Source organism: Hylobates moloch, unplaced genomic scaffold (genome assembly GCF_009828535.3).
Source record: "Hylobates moloch isolate HMO894 unplaced genomic scaffold, HMol_V3 SCAFFOLD_3, whole genome shotgun sequence".
NCBI classification, from domain to species: Eukaryota; Metazoa; Chordata; class Mammalia; order Primates; family Hylobatidae; genus Hylobates; species Hylobates moloch.
The window spans coordinates 69,927,685-69,948,632 of NW_026652278.1; the positions used below are offsets into that span (position 1 = coordinate 69,927,685).

General features: G+C 48.0%; 1 long non-coding RNA gene across 2 annotated transcripts in view; it reads left to right on the forward strand.

Annotated features, from left to right (window-relative positions):
• LOC116478981 (uncharacterized) overlaps positions 1-19,583 on the forward strand; it is a 65,458-nt gene extending 45,875 nt beyond the window's left edge. The window contains exons 2-4 of one of the 2 annotated variants that reach the window (XR_009212574.1): positions 16,384-16,581; positions 16,813-16,923; positions 18,522-19,583. This is a non-coding gene — a long non-coding RNA (uncharacterized LOC116478981). Of the gene's footprint in view, positions 1-16,383; positions 16,924-18,521 lie in introns of both variants that reach the window. The other variant, XR_004250906.1, reaches the window with a different exon arrangement.
• The last annotated feature ends 1,365 nt before the right edge of the window (positions 19,584-20,948 follow it).

Below are 20,948 nucleotides of genomic sequence, written 5' to 3' on the forward strand. Positions count from 1 at the left end.
AGGATCTATTCCTTCCCCTCTCCTGTGCCAAGGCCTTTCTGGCACTGGTTTGTATCCCTGGTCCACCTTCCAGGCTGGGTGGGGTGGGGTGGGCCGGGCTACTATCAAGTCATCAGAGGACATTGTCATGCAGTTTAGAAAAAGGAGTCCCTTCCTCCAGACAGATGCGGTCACACACCAGGGTGGATTTCAGCTCCCACTTGTTTTTTTGGTCAGGTTCCCCAAGAAACAGATTTGCATGCAGGAGTCTTATTGGGGAACGCTTTCAGAACTACCACCCTGTATAGGAGCGAGAGAAGCAGGACTATGCAGAAGGAGAAGTTGAACAACTCCATGGAAAGTTCTGAAGCTGGGATCATCCTTCCAGAATGTCTTGGATTGAGACAAAGGGTGGGGATTGTTATTCAAATTGTTAACCACACAGCGATGGGTTCCATCGCTTGGCAGGTAACAGCCCAGTGACCACAGCCAAGGAGGATTTAATAGGGGATTTCATTACTAGTAACAAGTAAAGCCGATACTGGGGATAGTTCTCAAAGCAGTGCTTCCCGGGTGGCAGGGCGCCGGGGCGCCGGGGCGCCGGGGGGGGGGGGGGGGGGGGGGGGGGGGGGGCTTGTGGGTGTGGTTTGCTCCTGGCTTTGATAGCTTTGATACACGAGTTGTCCCAATGTTCTGCTGGCACCGGGGGAAGTGTTGCTTTTGGTGTTAGAGTGAACCCTTGCTGAGACTTCTGCCTAGACCATAAGCTCCAGAAGGGCAGGCTCATGTCTCATGGTATCCCCAGACCTTAGCCCAGTTCACAGCTCCATTAATATTTGCTGATTGAATATATAAGACTAAAGACAAACTGTTACTTAAATGCATTAATGTGAACTTGATACACTTGACAAAGGGAAATAGAGAATCTGATCTAATCTGAGGGATCGGGGAGGCTTCTCCAAAGAAGTGACGCTTGAGCTGAGACACAAGGACTGGTTAAGAGTGAACCAGGCAAAATGGGGGAAGGGGGTGCTTCCCAAGCCTCCCCTGGACAGGCGTTCAGCTTTGCCACCTCCTGTGTGTGTCTCCTGGGAGGAAACAGAACTGAGAAGGCATGTTCACTGAATGTATCCTGTTATCTGTTGCTGAAATGTATCCTTTGTCTGTATCACAGCCTTATCTTGTACAAGATTCATGTGTCCGTGAGCTCATTTCCACCAGAACTCAGCCCAGGCTGCTGTGGGATGGAATCACCCACACCTGGATGTGCTTTCTGGGCTGGTACATACAGGAAAGGCATCACGGCTGGAGGTGGCGGGGAGCCTAACCCGGGATTGCCCAGGGAGGGGTTTGCACATGGCTGCGGCATGTTGTGGAGCAACTGAGGGTGGAAACAGCTGGGCCACCCCACACCTAAGCCCGTGTTTCTCATCTGTTCTTATCTACTCTGCGCCCATCCTTACCCCCTCTGGGCCTGTCTCTACTCCCCACTGCCCGAGGACTGTGGCCTGTACATTTCATTTCTCCTCCACACCTGTTCAGGGGGCCTCCCATTTCTGCAGTGTCCCTCTTGATGCACAAAATCCACCCAAATCCCCTCCATGGAGCCCTGCCCAGTGACTCCAGGTCCTGCTATGCTCAGCCCTCCCTGGATTTCTGCGGCCCTAGCTGCAGGTTCTTTAGGGCAGAGAACTTGGTTTGTTTGAGAAATCCCGTGCTTGGTCCCAGGCCTGCTCCAGAGCACAGAGATTGGGAAAAGGCTGCAGGAGAAGTTGAGCCCTGAAAGAAAACCCAGCATGCCCACCCCTGTTACATGATGCCCCTGTGGGTGCCAGGCCTTGTGAATTGTGCCGGGGGTGACATCTGCTGGGCCTCCCATGCAGGGGCCCACAGGCTTGGCTTCAGCTGGTGGTGGCAGAACTGGGTGTGGAAGGGAAAGGAAGATGGAAAGTTCACATTTATCATGTCTGGGACTTTGCCTGCCTTGTCCTTAATCAGTCTGTAGCTAATTAGCTGCCTCCTCAGCTTGGCAGAGCACCATTAATCACCAAAGGAGAAAGCCAGCAGCAGTGCCTTGGGGCTCAGGGGAAATCAGCCTCCTTGGGTGGGCTCTTCTTGTCTGTAGCACTGAGAAGGCCACAGGGGCTCCTCTATGAGGGTCCCTCGGGTGGCTGGGAAGGGGCTCTGGGGCCCTGTGGCAGTTGAGATGTCAGAGGAAAGGTATGGCATCTCCTCTTCCTCCTTGCTTCAACATTCCACTTACGTTCATGGTGAAAATGTGCCTAGCCCCAGACAAGAAATTCCAGGCTCCCTTGCAGCTAAGGAAGACCAGATGGCACAACTCGGACCAATAAGGCATAAGCTGAAACCTTCAGCCTGGCTCTAGGAAGTCTTTTCCTTTCCTCACAGAAGACATTGGATGCCGCTGGTCCTACCCCTTCTTGCCCTTTCTCCTTGCTGCCTTGAATGAAGACTTGAAGGCTGGAGTTCCTGCAGCCATCAGCCTCTATGAAGGAAAGACCAAGAGAACTGTAGTGACACCAGCCCTGACATTGTTGCTGATAAACCAATGCCAGTAACCATTCTACCTCTAGATTTCGTTATGTGAAAAGAATACATCTCTATTTGTTTAGGCCACTGTTGGCTGGGTATTCTGTTACCTGTAGCCAAAGACATTTCTAATATAGAGGGAATTCTGGTTGGTGCCAGCCTCATTGCAGAGATGCCTAAGGTCCATAGAGGACTTCAGACATCCCCAAGCTTCGCCAGTCCATGGGGCATGAGAGAGGCTATAGTGGTAACAGTAACCCAGTGTCACCAGCTCTGCCCCTCCAATCATGCAGCCTCTGCACTTCTTTGTCCTTTAAAGTCTCATTATCCAACCCCTTTAAGCTACCCATGTCATGAAGAAAGTTTCAGAAAGTATCTGGTGTGACATTGATATATCAGTGATGTTAAACTCTATGCAATGGAGTTCCTGGTAAGGCAAAACTAGATTTTCTGGCAGATAAACAATGTTTCCTCTCTTACTTGTGTGACTTTGAGGTGAGTAGGAAATGCATTGCTCTGGGAAAGGGGTGTGACAAGGAATGCTGTGATGCTGAGCAGGTTTGGGTGTGCAGAGCTGGTCACAGAGGTTGGGATATTTCATAGGGGCCAGGCAGTCTCCTGGCAGGACTGAGAACAAGACCCTGACTGATCCTTCCCTGTTGGGGTATAAGGTTACTAGAGCCTTTCTGATGAACTGAGTCAGTCTCTCTAAGACCCTTTGGCATGAAAGGGTAGAAAGGACCCCGTGGTGGCTCACATCTGTAATCCCAGTACTTTGGGAGGCCGAGGCAGGTGGATCATGAGGTCAGGAGTTCGAGACCAGACTGGCCAACATGGTGAAACCCCGTCTCTACTAAAAATACAAAAATTAGTCAGGCATGGTGATGGGTGCCTGTAATCCCAGCTACTCAGGAGGCTGAGGCAGGAGAATCGCTTGAACCGGGGAGGCGAATGTTGCAGTGAACCAAGATCATGCCACTGAACTCCAGCCTGGGCGACAGAGAGAGACTCTGTCTCAAAAAAAAAAAAAAAAAAAAAAAAAAAGAAAGGACCCCAGAGGGGAGCTCACCATCAGGAAATGGGGAGTGGGAATAGGTGAGTCAAGTAGATATCAGGCTTGGATGCTTGTTATGGGGGCTGGTGCCAGCCCAGCATGTAGCAGGGTAGAGATGATCCTGGACCCAAGCGTTCTGTGCTGTGGGAACAATGGCTGCACATAGGAGTGTGAAATAAAGGAATGGTAGACTGGAGTGCACGGTAGGGCTCCACTATGCTGTGTGCATCCAGCCATCTGGAGCACAAAAGCGTCACTTGCTGGTGGATATGGAGGGGGGTCAAACTGTGCGCGATCAGTGTTCAACAGTAACCTCTTGTGGCAGCCGACTGATAAGACTGTTCAGTTCTGTCTGCATCTGGCTTTTAGAAACAGCAGATCCTGATGAAAAGAGTAAGCGTCTCTTGTTCTTGGACAGTTTGGAGGAAGTGAGGTGAGGGGAGGGAGATCCTGAGAGGTAGAGGTAATATAGCCCAGTGGTTAGGAGAATGGGCTCTGGAGCCAGATGGCTTCGGTTTGTGTTCCTGCTCTGCTACTTACTGGTTTACCTTGTGTACAGGTCTGGCTTCACAGATGTGCAGACCTGTGCAGTCTCACAGGGCTCTGTCCTTAAATAGATCCCTATGCTTGGCTTGAAGTTTGGTGTCTCGGAAATCTTAGTAATTTTTGAACAAGGGCTCCCTATTTTCTCTTTTCTTTTCTTTTCCTTTTCTTTTCTTTTCTTTCTTTTCTTCTTTTCTTTTCTTTTCTTTTTTTCCTTTCTTTTCTCTTCTTTTCCTTTTCTTTCTTTCCTTTCTCTCTTTCTCTATCTTTTTTCTTTTCTTTTCTTTTCTTTTTTTCAGGGTCTTGCTCTGTCTTGGCTCACTGCAGCCTCAACTTCCTGCGTTCAGGCAATCCTCCTGCCTCAGCCCCCTCCAAAGTAGCTGAGACTATAGGCACGTGCCATCAGGCCCAGCTAATTTTTTGTATTTTTTTGTAGAAATGGGGTTTTGACCTTTTGCCCAGGCTGGTCTCAAACTCCTGAGCTCAAGTGATCTGCCCGGCTCGGCCGGCCTCCCAAAGTGCTGGGATTACAGATGTGAGCCACCACACCCAGCAACCTCAGCCGCTTTGAGTAACTGAGCCTACAGGCATGCACCACCACACTCGGCTAATTAAAAAGAATTTTTTTTTTTTGTAGAGACAGGGTCTCCCTATATTGCCCAGGCTGGTCTCAAACTCCTGGACTCAAGCAATCCTCCTGCCTCAGCCTCCCAAAGTGTTGGGATTGGGATTACAGGCATTAGCTGCCGCACCTGGCCAGGCCCCCCATTTTCATTTTGCATTGAGCCCTGCAAATTACATAGCCAGTCATGTCTGGGCAAACCATTTACTTCTCTTATGCCTCTGTTTTCCTATTTCTAAAACGGATTTTTAAAATATTATCTGCCTCGGAGAGTTGTTGTGAATATTAAATGAGTTACATACACACAAAATACTTAGAGTAGGGTATGGCATGTAGTAAGCTCCATGTAAGTGTTAGCAATTGCTATCATGCCTGTTAACTGAGGCAAGTGAGGACTCCGGCAATTAATTTGCAAAATACAGGGATGTGACTACGTTCATGTCTCCAGCTAGTGAAGCAGATCAGATCAAGTACATAGGGAAACAATGAAGGAGAGGAAAATGTGACCCCTCGACTTATTTCTCACACGAGAAGACATGCCTCATTAATCCCACATCCATCTGGGCCCGCAGGGCTGACAAGAGAGGAGAACGTGGAAGCCCGAGAAGTGTGGAGTCAAGGCCAACCTCCTGCCGGAGGGGCTGGCAGCAGAAGTCAGGCATGGCTCTGAGGGGTGGGATAGGGCACCTCCTGGAAGCAGCCTGCATCATCCCCAAGGGGCCAGCCTAGGGGGCAGGCTGTCCTTAACTCAGGCCTCATTGCCCTTCCCTGAGATGGCACTGCAGTCAAAATGGGGGGCCCAGCCCCAGCCTTCTCTCCCTCTGAGCCTGTCTCACATTTCCAGACGGAGATCAGAGGATAGGATATTGTGAAGGATGGTTTATTATGATGATTATTCCAAAAAAGCTTTTTGTTGACACCTAACATACACACACAAAAGAGGAGAAATAATAGGTTCCCACCTCAAAAATCCTCCCAAATAATGAGGTCAAGAAATAGGACATCCTGGAAGTCCCCAGCGAGCTTTCCGCCCAGTTACGCCCTTCTTCCCAAATTCACCACTACCTTGCCTGTTATTATTATTATTTTCGAGATGGAGTCTTCCTCTGTCCCATCTTGAGTGCAGTGGAGTGCTGTGGCATGATCTCGGCTCACTGCAACCTCCACCTCCTGGGTTCAAGTGATTCTCTTGCCTTAGCCTCTGAATAGCTGGGATTACAGGCACCCGCCACCACACCTGGCTAATTTTTGTTTCCCTTGGTTTTTTTTTTTTTTTTTTTGAGACAGTCTTGCTCTGTTGTCCAGGCTGGAGTGCGGTGGCACGATTTCGGCTCACTGCAACCTCTACCTCCCAGGTTCAAGCGATTCTCCTGCTTCAGCCTCACCAGTAGCTGGGATTACAGTCATGTGCCACCACACCTGGCTAATTTTTATATTTTAGTAGAGATGGGGTTTCACCATATTGGCCAGGCTGGTCTTGAATGCCTGACCTCAAGTGATCCGCCTGCCTCGGCCTCCCAAAGTGCTGGGATTACAGACATGGGCCACCGTGCCTGGCCTAATTTTTGAAATTTTTGGAGAGACAAGTTTTCACCATGTTGGCCAGGCTGGTCTTGAACTCCTCACCTCAAGTGATCTGCCCACCTCGGTCTCCCAAAGTGTTAGGATTACAGGCGTGAGCCACCACGGCTGGCCCCTATTACTTTTTTTTTTTTTTTTGAGACAGAGTCTTGCTCTGTTGCCCAGGCTGGAGTGCAGTGGCACAATCTTGGCTCACTGCAAGCTCTGCCTCCCGGGTTCACACCGTTCTCCTGCCTCAGCCTCCCCAGCAGCTGGGACTACAGGCGCCTGCCACCACACCCGGCTAATTTTTCTGTATTTTTAGTAGAGACAGGGTTTCACTGTGTTAGCCAGGACGGTCTCGATCTCCTGACCTCGTGATCCACCCGCCTCAGCCTCCCAAAGTGCTGGGATTACAGGCGTCAACCACCGCGCCTGGCCGCCCCTATTACTTTTTAAAAACCATTAGATTTCACTTTTCCTAATTTTTTAATTTTTAAAATTTCAAATCTATAAACTAAATTGTAAGGCTAGACTAGGAACACCTATATATTCACCTAATATACCAGTTGTTAACATTTTGCTGTATACTCTCTCTCCCTTCCTGTTTCTCTTTTCTCTCTCCCACCACTACACATTTTTTGAATCATTTGTGAGTTACTTGTAGACATTATGACACCTTATTTCTAAATATTTCAGCACACATCTCCTAAGAACAAGGGCATTTGCAGAGTGCAATTACCACGCTCAAGAAATTTAACCTTGCTACAATGTAACATAAGTTTATACACATCTCCCCAGTTATCCCAATAATGTTCTTTATGGATATATATATTTTTAAAATCAATAATCCAATCTTGGGACACACTTTGCATTTAGTCAGATGTCTCTTCAGTGTTTTTTAATGTAGAACAGTTCTACATTTACAAAAAATCTTTTATGACATTGACATTTTTGAAGCATATAGGCCAGTTTTGGGGAATGTCTTTGAGTTTGGATTTGTCTGTTTCTTCATGATTGAACTCAATTTAAACATTTTCGGCAAGAATGCCACATGAGTTTTAATGTTAACCTTATTTATTAGTTATAATTAATTTATTATTTATAATAGTAGCTGCAACTTATTGAGTGTCCATCATGTGATGTGGGGATTATTGTGTCCATTGTGCAGATGAGGTAACTGAGGCAGAGAGTGGCTAAGTACTTTTCCCAAAGTCACATAGAAAGAGGACAGGCCGGGATTAGGTCTGTCTGACTCCAGTGCCCATGCCCATAACCATTGCATCCGACTACTGTAGTGGCAATCACTACTGCCAGTGACGGCTGGTCCCACTGGAAGAAGATCTGAGGCTGTGCCCGGAGGCAGGGCCTCCACTCTGTTTTCTGCAGAGTGCCAAGCTTAGCCAGGGCCAAACCCAGAACCAGGGTCCAAATTGTTTATTGAACAAAAAAAATGAATGTTTGTTCTGTGGACAGAAGTTAACGTGGAGTCCATGGACCAGTGTCACCAGAGTCACCCAGAAAGCCTGTCAGAAATATACATCTGTGGGCCCTGCTGCCAACCCACTGAATCTGCACCTCAGTTGGTGGACCCTGAGGATCTAGTGAATTAGGTTTGCCTGATGATCCTCATACAGACAACATTAAGTGAAAAGAGCAAGTTTTAGAACAGTGCATACTGCGTAATCACATATGTCTCTTTCTCCGTTTGAAGCTTATGTGGTTATATATGGGTTTACAGTTTCAGGAAGGACACTAGAAAACTGTTACCAATATTCACCTCTGAGGAATGGGGCTGGGAGCCTGGGGGGCTGGAGGAGGACTTTACCTTCTACCTTATGCATTATTAGACATGACATAAGTGATAAATTAATACATTCTTAGTGTAAAAAATTAAACATTGCAGATAAGTAGGGTCTATGTAATTTATCACTGAAACTGAACGCTTTGGGGAGTGAAAGGCAGTGCTGTTGTTAGTTTCACCAGCAACAGAGAAAACAGAAGCCATCCTGGGCGAAACTGGACAGGTGGTCACCCTGCGAAACCTGAAGGACCCTTCGATCCTCCCATCTGGTTACAACCACCCCCAATCAGAGGTAACCACTGTTATCAGCTTGATGTGTATTTTGCAGACCCTTTAAGTACAATATGTAGCCATTGAAAGTGCTTTGGCCATTTCTGTTTTCCTTGTTTTTTTTTGAGACAGGTACTCTGTTGCAGGCTGGAGTGTGGTGGTATGGTCATAGCTCACTGTAATCTGGAGCTCCTGGGCTCAAGTGATCCTCCTGCCTCAGCCTCCTAAGTAGCTGGGACTATAAGCACACACCACCAGGACTGGCTGTTTTTTTTTTTTTTTTTCTAGAGACAGGGTTTCACTATGTTGCCCAGGCTAGCCTTGAACTCCTGGCCTCAAGTGATCCAGGAGTCCCACCTCAGCTACCCAAAGTGCTAGGATTACAGGCATGAGCCACCACGTCCAGCCTGGCACTTTTTCTTTTTACATAAATAATATCACACGCAAGTTGTCTTTTTTCACTCAGCCACATGGAGCTACTTCATTTCTTTGAGGAATGCATGCTGTATAGCATTCTACATATTCCACAGATGAATCATCTACATCCTCTTGTGGATGGGTATTCAGGTTGTTTCCAATTCTTTGGAATGATTAATAGTGCTAATGATCATGATGATGGGGATCTTGTCTCAACAGTGGAACAACCTAGTATCCATCAGAAGTCAGCCTAATGTTAAAATATTATCAGGAGGTGGCATTATTTTTTTCTTTTTTGAGATGGAGTCTCACCCTGTCATCAAGGGTGGGGTGCAATGGCGTGATCTTAGCTCCTGCAACCTCTGCCTCCCAGGTTCAAGTGATTCTTTTGCCTCAGCCTCCTGAGTAGCTGGGATTACAGGCATGCACCACCACACCTGGCTAATTTTTGTATTTTTAGTAGAGACGGGGTTTCACCATGTTGGCCAGGCTGGTCTCAAACTCCTGACCTTTAGTGATCTGCCCATCTCGGCCTCCCAAAGTGCTGGGATTACTGGTGTGAGTCACCATGCCCAGCCAGGAGTTGGCAGTTTTGAGGCACAACTGAATTTATGCACATGGTCCCTCACTAGGCCTGAGGACTCTCCACTTCTCATATCCAGGGGAGATACAGATGGAGTTCAGAAGTGGGGCTCTCCCCAGCTTCACCATCAGAAGATCCTCAGAAGGTCTTTGGCCTCTCCAAATCTTTCCTGCAGTTGAGGTTTAGCAGAGGCTCCCAGGAGAGTCGACTCCTCCATTCTTACTCTTTATTCCTCATCTTCCCTTTCCTCTACTATTCATGAGCCTCTTTTACTTATCCAAGGTGGCATTTGGATATGGTGGAAAGAGCCTGGACTTTAGAACGGGATAGACTGTTTGATTCCCAGTTCCACCACCAACCGGCTATGTGACTTTGAGTGAATTGCTTTACCTCTCTGGGCCTCCAGTTCTTCCCCATTTTACAAATAGGGAAATATTATCCACCTCCCAGGATTATGAGTTTATATGTTGGATAACACAACAGGTCATGTATATGCCCCTTGTCGCCACAAGGTGAGCGCTCCCTAAGTGTTCATCACTCTAGTCCCCTTCCCTCTCTCGCCATTGCTCTGTGTGGATTAGTGCCACTCCAATCTTGAAATGCCTATGGGTACTCCAGAGAGCAGGGATTGTCCTTCTTCCCATCTGCCACTAACTCTCATCTTCCCAAGCCCTGGCACAAGTTTGGGGCACATTTGGAGCCCCCAAAAGGAGGTAGAGATGCAAAGGGGCTGCTGTAGGGGTCAGGCTTTGTCTTTATGCAGGGTGCTGGGAGGGCTACCCAGCAAAGGACAGAGAGGCAAGGCCCTGCCCTCGGATAGATCTCTGCCTTATGGGATTTTCAATCTGATAGGAGCAATAGTTCCTAACCCTAGGGTCTAGAGACCTGGTCTTTTTCCCCAGATCTCCTAGCCTGTTGGGAAGGGCCTAGTCAATATCCTCTGAAGCACCTTGCCTGATGAGGGAGACTTGATTTGATATCAATTCTCAGGAAGTTTCCAGGCTGATGGAGGAAACACACTGTCATCTGGAAAGCCTTCCCAAGTTTCGGTGAAGACTTCCACTTGACGTGAACCTCTCTTCAGGCAGCACTTCCCTACGTATAAATGCATGCTGGTCTCCGCTGGACTGAGCTGCCTGAATGCAGGCATATTATCTTACTTTTGGGATCTCTGGTCTCAGCTTGTTGCTGGCCATCTTGAAGAATGCTTGCAGATTGGGCACATTCTCATGGGCTCCCTATTTAAAGAAGAGCCAGGGTCCTTAAATAACTCAAGGGCACAGACAAAGCAATTCAGAGCGTGAGAGTGAGTGAGTCATCAAGGACAGCTGAGAGTACGGGATGGACCAGGAGGGGCTGCCTGGGCCTAGGGCAGAAGGACCACACGGGAGCCAGGCCTCCGCCTCCCCCAACTGTACCTATCTGTACTGCCTTCTGGAAACTGCTACAGGTCTGTAGGTGGTGTTTTAGAGGAGCACCCACACAACCTCTCCCCATGGGAGCTGTGTGCCGAGGGGGGGCAACTCTGTCCTCGTAGGAGGGGAGAAAACACGTCAGACCCTGAGTTGACGGGCAAGTCAAAACTGCTGGTTAAATGGCTTTAAAGTAGTGGCCATTTATAAGTTAATGAAAGAGAAAATAGGCACATTATACATACAGATTTGTCCTTAATGAGGGGAAAAGGCATTGTTTACTGATGTTCAGTTCTAATTATCCATGCACAGGGCTAGCTTTATTCCAGCAGTGCCGCGTGCCTCCATTCTCCCATTTTCCACCACGTTCTTTTAACCCCTTCAGTGCCCACCCAGGCTCTCACCCATCCCCCAGAGCATCAGTTTCCAGTGCTGGCTGAGCGGCCAATTCCTGGCTGACCCTGTGGAGACCTTTGACCCTGGCAGACAGCACAGCGGCTGCTTGTGTCCTGTGCTCTCCTCAGCTGAGCAGCCAGATGGAGGGCAGTGCGGCCAGGACCCTCAGGGCAGCCACCCTCGGAAGGAGGCAGAGCTCAGGGGGGTGCCAGGGAAAACCCAACTGAGGAGGCAGGTGGAGTCTGAAGACTGCAAGCCAGGGACTCCCCAAAAAGCCAGGGCTCGGTAGAACCACTCACCAGTCCCATCCTTTGCAGTTTTTCTGAAACTGTCAAGAAGGGAGGGGGCTCCCCTGGAAAAGGCAAACAGCAGGGTACCTCCCAAACGGGCAGCTCACTGAACCATTGCTAAGGTGACACCTGTCCATCCTCACTTCAGCATGAGCAAATGGGAGATCACTCTGGGATAAACAGATAACCCCTTGCTACCCCATAAGCTCTCCTCTCACCCCAAGATCCCAGCCTGCTAGATGCTGCTTGTCCTCAGTGGAGAATAAATAAGCAATAGATGCGAGAGTGGAACATGCATGACCACTCCTGCCAAAGTGAGCTCAGCGTTGGCTCAGCTTGGGAAATCAGCAAGGAGGAAAGGAGCTACTTGCTGAAAGTGGGGTAGGGAAGATTGCTTGGTCTGCCCCAAACCCTAATCATCCAGTGGCACATTTGAGCTGTCTTCAGGAGTCTATGCTGAGAAGGGATTTGGCTTTTCCTTGAACTTTCTGGGTGAACAGCAGTTCTAACTTGCTGATGCTCAGAATGCATTCTCTACTCTGCCTTGGGAAGCCCAGGAAAATGCAGTGGGTGGTTGCAAGTGGTGGTGGCAAAACCACTACCTCCATGGCCACTAGACAAGAGAACACGGGGCTACCCCACAACACAATTTTGGAGGTTTGATCAAAGAGGGAACTTCCTGATTGATTAAAAAGGCAGTTGGGCAACATTATGCCAATAAATGTGAAAATTTAGACAAAATGGACAAAGTCGTAGAAAAATACAGATTAGCAAAACTGACAAAAGAATAGAAAGCCTGAATAATCCTATAACAATGAAAGAACTTGAATCCTGCTGAGCTTGGTAGGTCATGCCTATAATCCTAGCACTTTGGGAGGCTGAGGCAGGAGGATTGCTTGAGGCCAGGAGTTCAAGACCAACCCACGCAGTATAGTAGGACCCTATCTCTACAAAATTAAAAAGAAAATTTGGCTATGCATGGTGGCACATGCCTGTAGTCCCAGTCCCAGGCTGAGGTGGATCACTTGAGCCCAGGAGGTTGAGGCAGCAGTAAGCTATGATCATGCCACTGTACTCCAGTCTGGGAGACAGAGCAAGACCCTGTCTCTTAAAAAAAAAAAATAAAGAAAATAACTTGAATCTTGAATGAAAGATCGCCACACAGAGAATGCCAGGCTCCAATAGCTGCCCTTCCTTTGTTGTTATTGGGCATCTGCTGCTATTCATTTTCTTTTCTTTTCTTTTCCTTTTTTTTTCTTTTTTTTTTTTTTTTGAGATGGAGTCTCACTCTGTTGCCCAGGCTGGAGTGCAGGGGCACGATCTCGACTCACTGCAACCTCTGCCTCCCAGGTTCAAGCCTGCCTCAGCCTCCCAAGCAGCTGTGACTACAAGCATGTGTCACCACGCCCAGCTAATTTTTTTTTTGTATTTTTAGTAGAGACAGGGTTCCATCGTGTTGGTCAGGTTGGTCTCAAACTCCTGACCTCAAATGATTTGCCTGCCTTGGCCCCCCAAAGTGCTGGGATTACAGGCATGAGCCACAGTGCCCAGCCATCTGCTGCTATTTGTAAAGCCAAAGCTTCAATCCACATCCTCCTCCTTATGCCTATTTTCTACATGTTAAAACCTTGAGACAAGCAGAGTTAGGTTTTAATCTTCCTTCCCCTCCTTAAATCAGAGGAGACATCCTACAGCACCTTTTTTTTAAAATAAAAACCTCCTATTTATTTGCAGATTGGAATGGGTAATCGAAAGACCTTTCATGATATTATTTATTCAGAGTCCTTGAATCAAGCTTGCCACTTATTTAATCTGCATAAGTGTCCTGCAAGAGAGATACTAGGATCCCTGTCTGAAGCCTGTTCTCTTCCCACGATACCTCCCTGCTGCCCCAGAACAAGCCTACTCCTCTCTCAGGAATAGGAGGGTCATGACTGAGTCCTCCCCACCCTCCACTCCCATCTAGCCATCAACATCTAGGTCAGAGTTTCAGGCCCCTCTCCCCTGATGACAGTGCTTGGGAATTTCTTCAGTTGGTCAATGACCTTCTTACACAGCTGTCCCCAGAACTGAACCTGGCATTGAAAGGTACATTTGGCTATCCTGGTTATATATTGCTGGGTTAGAAATTACCCCAAATTTAGTGGTGTAAAACAACCATTTATTATGTTTATAGGTTCTATGGGTCTGGAATTCTGATAGGGTACAGCAGGGAAGCTTTGTCTCTGCTCCACAGCATATGGGCCTCAGCTGGAAGATTCGAAGGCTGAAGGTGACTCAACTTTTGTGGGCTGGCATCATCAGAAGGCTTGTTCACTCATGTGTCTGGTGGGTGGGGCTGGCTGTCAGCTGGGACCTTAGCTGGGACTCTGGGCCAAAATATCTTGTATGTGGCCTCTCCAGATAGCTTGAGCTTCCTCACAGTATGGCAGACAGGTTCCCAGGAGAGAGTGACAAGTGAAAGCCACATTACCTCTTAGGATTTAGCTTTGCCAGTTGTGCAGCATAACATCTGCTACGTTTCATTTGCAAGTTCTGCCCAATTTCAAGGAGTGGGGATGTCAAGATTCTAGAAAAGGGGGTGGCACTGGAGATACTACAGTGAACCTTTTTCAAAATTTTATTTATTTATTTATTTTGAGATGGAGTCTCTCTCTGTTGCCCAGGCTGGAGTGCAGTGGCGCAATCTCGGCTTACTGCAAGCTCTGCCTCCCGGGTTCATGCCATTCTCCTGCCTCAGCCTCCCGAGTAGCTGGGACTACAGGCACCTGCCACCACGCCTGGCTAATTTTTTGTATTTTTAGTAGAGACAGGGTTTCACCATGTTAGCCAGGATGGTCTCGATCTCCTGACCTCGTGATCCACCTGCCTCAGCCTCCCAAAGTGCTGGGATTACGGCTTGAGCCACCGTGTCCAGCCTACAGTGAATATTTTAAGAAAACATCACATAGCTCATCTGCCTAGCTCAGAGGAAGCTCTCCACGTGGGAGGGTCTGGGAGGTGCTCAGGGTGTTGGAACGTCATTCATTCAGTCAGCACAAGTGATCAGAGTCTACCATGTGCCAGCTGCTATCCCCTCACGCCCCTGGTGGTCCATAGCTGCATTGCCTTTCAGCCCCAGCCCCACCCAGGTTCTCCCATTGAGGCCCTGACAGATTTGATCAAGATGAGAGAACTTTGGGCTTAATTCTCTCCAGCCTCTTGGGAAACATTGCTCTGGGTCACTGTGGCTATAGCCCAGAGAATAACTCCTCCCTCTGGGGGCTGCTGTTGAATGGAAGGTTTTTACTCCCATTTCTCAAGGTGTAGGCATGTCGAACAGTTTCTATTTAGTGAAGAAGAAAACAAGTTGTTTTTTTATTTTATATAGCTCTTGTTTTTGTTCATCCCACAAGAAAAAACAGGGTTCCTCAATTGGAAATAGGTTCCTGCCCTTCCGTAAGACTTAGAAATGGGAGAATCCGTGTATGAATTAGGTCACTGTGGTATAAAGAAAGAAGTTGGAAGAACTCCCCTAACCCTTTTTTTTAGCACAGGAGCATGGCTTGTATAGCTGGTTCACTGGCTATTATACTGGAAAGCATAATGAGTGGGTCAAGACAAGTAGAGGTATAGCTAGCATAATGATCACAATAGGGCCGGGCACAGTAGCTCACACTTTGGGAGGCAGAGCTTCGAGGATTGCTTGAGCCCAGGAGTTCAAGATTAGTTTAGGAAACATAGTGAGGCTCCATCTTTACAAAAAAAAAAAAAAAAAAAAAATTAGCTGGGCCATGGTGGTGCACGCCTGTCGTCCCAGCTACTCGGGAGGTTGAGATGGGAGGATTGCTTGAGCCCAGGAGGTTGGGGCTACAGTGAGCCACGATGGCATCACTGCATTCCAGCCTGGGCAACAGAGTGAGACTCTGTCTCAAAAAGAAAGAAAGAAAATGACTAATCACAATAATAACCAATATGTATCATATTCTGGGCTCCGAGCATTTTATACAGCATTGTGAAAATGATATTAGTACCTTTCTGACAGCATTGTTAGCAGATTAAATGGCACAAATGAGGAAAGTAATTTCTCTAAGGCCCAGAGACGTTAAGTAATTTGCCCAAGAGCACACAGCTAAGATGTGGTAGAATTGGGATTTGAATCCAGACCCATGGGCTCCAGAGACTGTCCTCTAATACTGGGCCATGATATGCAGCTAGCAGGCCTGGTAGCTTAAAGGGAGGGGCAGGAACTGGAATATAACAGGCGAGGCGCACAGGCTCTGGGTGTTGGGTCTCTCTTGGTTAGACACCAAAGACTCATTCTGCAGCCTGAGTCTTCTCATCTGGAAATGGGGATAATACCTACCCCAGTGAGTTATGTAAGGCACTAGCACAGGACTCCAGACCCAGTGGGTGCTCAGTGCACCGCTGGAGAGTCCCTTTCCTTTTTTCCTTCCTCCATATTTTGCTGTGGGCCACTCTATGGAGAGGACTTTCCTGCCCAGGGAAGAGGGAGATGGCCAGGTTGACTTTGCTATCTGTGGCAACTCCAAGGGAATCCTGGTTCCCTAAGCTTTTGCTGGATGTCAGAATTCCAGTGCCTCTCTACTGTGCTTTTCATTGGCAGAACTTTAAATGATTTTATAAAACTGCAAATGTACAAGGTAATTGAGTCTTCTATTACCCTGAGCTGCCTGGACCTTGCCTGGCCTCCTCCTCACTCACCGAGCCGCCAGAATAAAGTTGGAAGTGTTTGTGCTGGTAATATATAGGACTTAATTAACCTGGCCTTTTATAGCATTTCCAGTGGAGGGTTGGAACAAACTTCGAGGCAGCTTGAGAAAGGGAAAGGGGGGCCTGGGGTGAGAGTGTGCATGTACATACAACACTTGATGTTGGTTTTTTCTTCCGTTCTTTTCTCCAGTACTTTAATCAGCATTTAATGACCCAGTCGAAAATTCATTGTTTGGACCCAAGCACTGGTGGGAAAGGCAGGAGGGGAGGCCTGCCTTCCTTCCTCCCTCCCGAGCCCTGCAGCAGGCCATGGAGTGGTGAGTGAGTTCGTACAGTGCCAGCCACATTCCCAGAAACTTCCAGCAGAGGTTAATCCTGCTCCTCTCGGGTGGGAGACAATGAATGGATATTAACAAATGGACTCCCTGCATTAGCTAATGCCACTCCCTACTCAACCTAGGATGACTCCAATGGCGCATGTCCCCATTCCCGGGCCCCAAGGCTGCGCTAATGTGCTATCCTGCCTGCCCCTTCATTCTCCACCCCGCAACGTTCCCACTCCTTTCCCCTCCCAACAAGAAGCCATGCCTGAACTGGACACCCTTCCATACCAACCCAGGAAAAAGTGATTCAGCTCCAGTCCACCCTGGGTGCAGCGGTCCTTCTGCCAAGATGCCTTCATATCATACAGCTATTATTTTGGGGAGGATTCCAAGTGAGGGCAGTCAGGGTAAGTGCCTCTCACCAGCTGCCTGCTCAGACCATTGCTTCACATACCCTAGCTCATAAATCCTGCCCCAACGCTGCCGAGTGGTTACATCATCCCCAAACCTCACGCAACAATTCGATTTGGAAATAAAAAGGCAGGTGTTAATTGACTCACTCCCTCTGCCCCTTTGCGGTGCCCCTGACCCTCGATAGCTTTTAACCCCACAGTTAATAAAAGTTTTGGGCCCAGCCCTAGCACAGTTCCTCATTCATTCTTTCATAATGTCAGCAAATTCTTCCTGAGTGACTGTAATGCACAAGTCATTGGCCAGAGCCTGAGGGAAGAGGGTTAGGTGGCTAAAGATGAGCAAGAAGCATTTAAAGCATTTCATGCCTTAGAAAAGCCTACAGAGGAGGCCCACAAATAATGCAGATTTGGGCAGGAGTCCTGTGGGCCTCTGGAGAAGCCAGAGTTTTAGAAGCATCTCCAGCTCTTGAGTTGACTGCTCTTGAGTTTGCCTGTTCAGCACCCATCCCTCCTACAAGAGCACCCAGATTCTCCTTTGGAGAACCCACATCTTCACTAAATCTATGTGGTTCCAAATGTGGTTGGATGTCTGGGGTCCCCAGGAGTCAGCCCATGAGTAGAGCTAACCATTCAGGGCAGGTTAGTCCCCAGCCACAGTGATCGTTTCAGCCATGGGCATGAGACTTGGGCTGGGCCAGTGAAAGCTATTGCTGCAGCTCCTGGGAAGGAGGAGTTCTCTTTCTCCACTGGGACTGGCCAGAAGTAAGCCTGGAGCTGCTAGTAACCCTCTTGCCTTCACTTGGGAGAGGCTTCATGAACCTGAACTCACTCACTGTACAAACTCGCTCACCACTCCATGGCCTGCTTCATTTGCTCCCGAGGGACAGCCTCTGACTTTAGGCCCCTATTGTCTCCTGCCCCGCAATGAGAAGCTCTTGGTTTTTAGGTGTGTTTATTACCCAGGCCCAAGAGACTCTCTGTCTTCCTTCAACTAGTCTGTGCCCAAGCAGAATATCAAGGAAAGCAGAGCTGAGAAACGGAAAGAAAAAGATGGTTAAGGATGTTGGATGGCTGCCAAGGTTTTTTTTGTTTTTTTTGTTTTTTTTTTTTTTTGAGACAGAATCTCGCTCTGTCGCCCAGGCTGGAGTGTAGTGGCTCAATCTCCGCTCACTGCAAGCTCTGCCTCCTGGGTTCACGCCACTCTCCTGCCTCAGCCTCCCTAGTAGATGGGACTACAGGTGCCCGCCACCACGCCTGGCTAATTTTTTGGTATTTTTTTAGTAGAGACGAGGTTTCACCGTGTTAGCCAGGATGGTCTTGATCTCTTGATCTCGTGATCCACCCATCTCGGCCTCCCAAAGTGCTGGGATGACAGGCGTGAGCCACTGTGATCGGCCTGGGGGCCCTTGTTTTTAAGGTTTGCACTTGTGCGACTCTGAGAGTGAGTGCCTCCTTATATTTTGTACCCCAGGTGCCTCTCTCTTCTCCCTATTCCTGGCCCTGCTTAGGCCGCTGGAAGTCCACCCCTATCTGTCCCTGAACCCAGCCTGAAGAATTCAGAGTTGATCGCTACTGTCTTTCTTCCCCCACAGGTGGGCTTGGCCCATTCTCTAGACTTCGGAAGATAATATTCTATAGAGGCCTGTTCTGAAGCTTTACCAGGTCAAACCAGAGAAGAACCCAACAAGTAACTCATCTCAGCCTAACTATTCTTCAAGGGCAATCAACCTACAGTATCCAAGCACAGAGTAATCAAATCCATGGAGAATCTTCAAGTTAGGCTCAGAATCCATTTGGGTCACTGAATTTACTGTTATTAAGATCTTAGTTGTGTTCAACCATGATTTGACATACCTTAGAGTGAGAAGATATTCTTCCTGGCCTCAGACTAGTTGAAGGTAGAGAGAGAGACAGGCCCTTGGGTGTGGGGAGACCTCTCCTGGGATAATACACACAAAAAACCAAGAGGTGCTCACTGTGGTGCAGGAGACAGCAGGGCCTGAAGCCAGAGGCTCTCTCTGTGTCCTTGAATACAATGCTTTACTCCTCTGACCCCTGTTACTGTGATTTGGAGAGGCAGACAATATAGGATAGGCTTTGTAGGCAGGGAGGTCCAGTTATAATCCCAGCTCTTACTAAGTTGGGTAAGACTCACTCTAAGACTTAGTTTCTTCTGTCATCTCTCAATAGAATCATAAAGGTACTTTCCTCTTAGTGTTGTTTTAAAATTCAGTAAAATAATGAAGGCTTAGCACAGGGTCTGATGTAAATTTTCAATGAATTATTGTTGTCAATATTGTTCTGGAAAACAAGAGGGCATATTAGAAGATCAAAAGTACTGCCAAGCATTGAAATGCCAATTCTAGATCCAGTCTCAGCCCTCTGAGAATGGATATCATTGTTTTCAAGCCATTCAGAAACCAATGTGAATTGAACACCTAGTATGAGCTCTCTGAGGGAAGAGCCAAGTCGTGCATTTTTTCTCTTAAGGGGTCTTCAATACCTCTAGCCCCAAACAGTATCTCCATCAGGATTCCTCTCTGATAGTGTTCATTTCTTTTTTCTCAATGGATGCCTTAAAAAAAAAATCCTACAAGGAAACCTGTACTCCTCAAATACACCACTCAGGTGACCATTAAATAATTTACATTGTTAATTTCTTTTCAGATGTGTGTCTTTTTCCCTAGTTACATCATCAGGACCTTGAAGGTAGGGACAGGTCTTAGATTTCTTGATGCCCCCATAAATCTAGGTACAGAGTAGGTCCCTGGACATCAGTACAAGGCCCACGAGCCTGATAGCTCCCCAGGTGGGCGCTGTGTGCCTGGGCGTGGGAAGGACAAAAGAGAGGTCACTAAAGGGGTTTCTGGAAACGAAGAGGCCTTCTGACTTTAAAAGGGAGCCCATACACTTTTTGGACAACTGGAATAATCAGAAAGCTGTTTTTGGGGAAGCAGCAGCCAGAAAAACCTGGGGCATTGGGTCAACCAAAGCCCTTCCCAAGGCTGCAGTGGCCGCAGCTAGTTAGCCCAACTTCCCTACCAGCCCCAGGGCTGCAAATGAACAGTGTTCGCTTCTTAATAAAAACAGCACCAATGCAAAGCCCTAACTTCACTGGAGAAATAGCCCTGCGCCCTTCCATCCATTAACATTTTGCACCTTAATGCGGCCATATTTTCGGAAAGCCAATTCATATTGGCTGAGTAGCTTATTGGTATGCAGCTCTGGTTAGGGGTGGCGGATCCTGGGAGGGGGGCACTCTGCAAAGGGGATGTAATTAAGCCTCAGAATGTTCGGTATATGTCCCAAAAGGGGGGCGGTACTTGGGGGACCTGGAGCAAGAGTGATGGGCTTGTCCAAAAGGTTTGTGTGTATGAAGGCTTGACCATTTCTGGGAAGTCCCACCGTGACTGCTACCCTTGCTCACCCCCAGCCCACACCAGAGCAGGGCCACCCACTCACCCTTTGGGTCTCTAACTTCAAATTTCCCAAGCAGACCCTATCAGGCAGCTCTTCTCAGATAAAATACATCATCATTTGCTCCATTAGAAAATAAATGTATGGCTATATTATGGGATTTGCATTCCATTACCTTGGTTTGCATGCCATAAAACATTTATTACACCCTTGGGCTAAAGTCTTAATAATGACTGGGTGTGAGGCACTAATGTGGTGCTGGTCTTGCTCAGGAACCAGAGATTAATGCCTTTTGATGTCACTCAGCTAATAGTTGTGCTCACCAATTTGTCCCATCAGAAGACATTAGAGTCAGGCCCTGTGCGGGGGTGGGGGAAACACTGCTCAGCTTCGGCTGGGAATCGAGGCTCCCTGTTCCTGCCTTCCTACCTGGGCTTGTTCAAAATGGCCGGAATGAAATCTCAGAGTTCCCGCTCTTCAATCCCCCATTCCACTTCTACCGCCACCCCAGCCTTGGCCAAGTCCCCACCCCTGGGGGTGAAAGCTACAAGGAGGGGTTTAAATGTCTGCCCTCCTATGAGACAGCGGCGGAGGTGGCAGCA